Below are 4,927 nucleotides of genomic sequence, written 5' to 3'. Positions count from 1 at the left end.
CGCCATCTTTGCCGGGGTTCCGGCCGGAGGTGGGTTTCCGCAACTAAGGACCAATCGGAAAGCAGGATCTGAGTCCGTCGTTAGAGGACCGGCTCTCATTGGGCTTGAGGAAGTGCGTCACCTGTTTCTTAGCCAATCAGATCACTTCTCCAACTTAGTTTCTAGTGACCTGAAGCCTGGGTAGCTGAGAGGCAGAACCCCTGCGCCTACACATCTTCCTCGGGTCTGGCGCCTGGGAATGAAACCATGAAGCAGGAGATCTGGCCGCCTATGTTACTTCTCCCATCCGGACAAGCTTCTTGCCAGAAATCATAAAGGAACATTCTGCACAGAAGCTTCTAGCGCTTGGCTAACTTTACTGGCTTCATTTCTGTAGGTCACATCCTTCTTTTCTGTTTTAGTTCTCGGGCTTGGAACGTACTATTAAACACTGGAGGCCCAGTGGGTGCACCGGTGGGGTCCCTTGGACTGGCCTGCGCCCTCTCCCAATCCAGGACCCCTCGGGGGATGCCGGACTGCGGGTTTTGGCCAGATCCCCGGGCCAGGCTTAGGGACCCCACCGGTGCACCTGGGCCTCTAGTATGCATATAAGAACTTTGGTTAATCTCTCCCCACCCTCCCCCTCCCCCTTCTCTCTGAGATTCATCTGTCTGTTCCATGTTCCCATACTTGTGTGTTGAGTGTCTGCCCCCTGGTGGTCAGTGCATGTCATAGTTACTGGTCAAACGGTTGAACAGTCACTTAGGCTTTTATATGTAGACTAGAGACCCGATGAGTGAAATTCGTGCAAAGGGCTTGGCCCTCGCAGCCCCAGCTTCGTCCAGAAGGTCGTCTGGAAGGACAGCCAAAGGTTTGTCTGGTCTAATTAGCATATTGCACTTTTATTATAGATATTATTCTTGCATTATTTTTGATGATACATGCTTATTTTTTAATGATGCAAGCATCTCTCATGACCACTGCTAAATTTTGGAGAAAATACTTTCACATATCTCTATGCTAATTTGTTTTATAGATAATTTGTTTAATAATAGAATTTACAAAGAGAGGACTATGCTTTTACTTGCATTTAACTGAAAAAAGGAAATGAACTACAAAAGATTTGTGTTCAAATTTTGCTGTGTTAAAATGCACTATTATTTCAACATGAGTTGATCTCTACTAATCTGTGAGCACCTTGAAGTAAGAACTTTCGTTTTTTCAATCCCCAGTAACCAATCAATATTTGTGTACTAATTCTTGAGAGCATATTTATTTGTGAATATTACATTTGCATATATTTTAATATGAAATTGTTTTTATTAAAATATACACAAAATAAACTGTGTTATTTTCAGTTTAAAAGATTGAATCCAGAAGAAAAACATAGGAAAGGATGTCATTTTGATATAGTAAGCTGTCTGTCCAAAAATCTGCTTCTAACCTCTAGTTGCCAGCACCAACTGTGCTGATCACAACTCCGCACCAGTTTCCTGGACTCAGATAGCCAGGGTTGGCCACCTACAAGGGATGACCACTTTTCTTTGTGCTTCAGTATGACACAAAGCTCCAAAGCCTACATTTATCTCATTCCTTTTCTCAAGGATTAAAATTCTATGAGAAATTCCTTGCATTTCTGTCTCTTTAAATCAGGGGTCCTCAAACTTTTTAAACAGGGGGCCAGTTCACTGTCCCTCAGACCATTGGAGGGCCGGACTATAGTTTAAAAAAAACAACTATGAACAAATTCCTATGCACACTGCACATATCTTATTTTGAAGTAAAAAAACAAATGTTTTCGGCGGGCCGCATGTGGTCCGCGGGCCGTAGTTTGAGGACCCCTGCTTTAAATTCTGATTGAAATACAAATGTCTCTGGAATGGAAGTACAAACATCTCTAGACCAGAAGTACCTTTACTACCAACTATTGGATTTAGTAATGGCTATTTGTTTTAAAGATAGTAATATAAATAACTTAAAATGATCTTGAATCACAAATAAAAATTATAGAAGCTTCTGCCAGTTTTTCATGTAGTGCCAAGCCCTTCTCTATAAATACGAATTTATAGATGCTTTTATTTTTGTGTAAACAACATCCATACTATATCATTTATGATTTCTATTGTGGTTGGAACATATATTTACAAAGCGACCTGAATATAGAATCTTTCCCGGTTTTTATATTTCCCTTTCCTCCTTCCCTCATGTTTTACCAGTCTCAGATGCAGCTAATTCAACAGCACTGTTTTGGGACAACTCACACAGGTTGTTGTTGTTTTTAATCTTAATTTTCACCATTTTAAAACTTAACTTTCTCTCTTTTCATACTCATCCTTTATCATTTTAAGCAATTTTATTTAAATTACATAGCTATAATAGTAAATAAAATTGGTATGAACAGGTCTGGGAACAAATTGATAAGCACATCTGGGCGTTGGAAGCAGAGGTGTTTTGAGTTTGTTTTACACAATGCTGTACATCTAGCAGAGTAATAGTCTGAGTTAGTCTTCAGTTAAGTGGAGGAAACTTTTGAAAGATTATGTTTTAAATACTTATCTATTAACAGTAGAGATAAGACTTGCAAGATTTCAGGAAGTATGTCTTGTTAGTTTGGGGAAAGAGTGATCAATACTGTGAAGTGTAGTGGTTAAGAACATGAACTCTGGAGTCAGGTTATCTAGGTTATATTCCCAGAACCACCACTTTACTACATTCTGTGACTCATGAAGTTCCTTAGACTCTCCTCTTTACCCCACCCTCCTTATCTGTAATATGGAAATTATTATTACCTGTTCTCACAGGGTCACTATAAGATAAAAATTGAATAAAATGTACTTTAAGCATTATGGTTTTGTTCATATATTTATAAGAAGAGGATGTACATTATTACCCCTAAAAACTAATTAGTTTTCAGGATATAGCAATTTCATTTTTAAAATACCCACAATTGAAAGAGTATGTAAAGTTTGTTTGATTTCAGCACCCATTTAATACTTGGCTTCTATCTTGAAGAGTTATTATTGAGTGAATGATGAAGAATTCATCAACTACCAGAATGTCACTCTTTATTGTTTGAACTACTCCCTTTCTTTATGTTCTCATGAAAGATTTATTGAATGTTTACTGTATGTTAAATTTCAGGCTTAGAAATAAATGCATACAACTTGTGCCTATCTTTGAGGAGTTCAAAACACTGTGAAAGAGGTTCATAAAGAAATCATTGGAATGCAACATAGTAGGTGTTACCTTAGGAATACATACAAATACTGTGTAAAATAGTTTTTTTTAGTTATACTTGAGATTAACATTCCTATAGCTTTCATCTATTCAATTTTGATTCCTTGGAAGAACATGGATTGATTATGGCAAATACTCTTGGATCCCAATGATCATCCCATTCTTCCTTTCTCCCTAACTGCAAGACCCTTAATTGTGTTCAGGGATTTACCCTTTAATACAATCTGTAAATATGACACTTCTCCCAGTTCATGGGGGTGGGTCATGATTAGCCTGAGCCAATTGTAGCACTTCCAGCCACTTCTCAATGATGATTCAGAAATTGCCCTATAACCCAGTACTGGTCAATGAAGGCTAAAAGAGAATTTTCCTTAGGGCTTCAGGAAAAGTTTTTTGTTTTTTTTTTCTTGTTTGTTAGTTTTTAACAAAAGGAGACACCATCTTCCCCAGAAGTTATAGTTATTGTCTCCATATGATGCTTGAAATTGCTTTAGCCATTTGCAACCATGAGTGGACCCATCACAGACATGCTAAGGATGACAGAATGGAAAGATGGCCTTAGCTCCTTGATGATATTATTATGTTGTTGAATTAACGTGTAATAAAGGGTTAATTGACCAGGCTTGGAGTGTTCAAACCATGATTATTCAAAAAAATAAAAATAAAGGCTGGCCCTGGGTGTACCAGGGACATAACTTCTAAGCCCTCGGAATATCCTTGAGGAATGTGTTTTTTGTGTAACTAGGGGCTTGGGTCATGTAACATCAGCTTGACCTCTGGAGAGGCTAGACTAGAGACTGAGTAACTAAGGTCAGTCAAGCAGGACTCTGTGTCCGAGTGACGGACCTCCAATAACAACCCCAGACATCAAGGCTCAGGGAAGCTTCATCACACATCATTGCTGGGAGAACTAAGCATCATCTGAATGACTTCATTGGGAGAGGACAACTAGAAGCCTGTACCTGTTTTCTCCTGGACTCTACTGATACTAATCTCTATCCTTTTACTATAAAAACAAACACACCCATAACCACAAACATAACAGCTTTTTTTTTTTTTTTCAGTTTTATGAGTCCTGGCAAATCATCAAACCTAATAAAGTTGGTCTTGGAAATGCCCAAGACTACAACCCTGGAAACATTCACCTCCACCTTATTTATCTGAATTAAGGATGGGCCAGGTAAACTTAGCAGACATTTCAAACTGTCAATTCATAGTAATTTTCTATCAAGCTAACTCTTATGTCTTTTCACATGAACCATGACTAAGCTACAGCCCCTACTCTCTGTTTACTACCATTGAAACACAAAGTCAACCCTTAACATTTACCCCATTTAATGTCATCTTATTCTAGTCAAACAATGCTATCCTTTCATGATCTTTTTTAGGTCCTGATCCTGTGTCCAGAATTTTTGCTACTATTCCTTCCTCACTATTTGCCAAAGTATATGAAATGTCAACATTCTTGCCCTAACCGGTTTGGCTCAGTGGATAGAGTGTCGGCCTGCGGACTGAAAGGTCCCAGGTTCGATTCCGGTCAAGGGCATGTACCTTGGTTGCGGGCACATCCCCAGTAGGGAGGTGTGCAGGAGGCAGCTGATCGATGTTTCTCTCTCATGGATGTTTCTAACTCTCTATTCTTCTCCTTTCCTCTCTGTAAAAAATCAATAAAATATATTTAAAAAAAACCAAAACATTCTTGATCATATCT

The sequence above is a fragment of the Myotis brandtii genome, unplaced genomic scaffold (assembly GCF_000412655.1).
Source record: "Myotis brandtii unplaced genomic scaffold, ASM41265v1 scaffold328, whole genome shotgun sequence".
Taxonomy (NCBI): domain Eukaryota; kingdom Metazoa; phylum Chordata; class Mammalia; order Chiroptera; family Vespertilionidae; genus Myotis; species Myotis brandtii.
Note: the sequence above shows the minus strand (reverse complement) of the source record.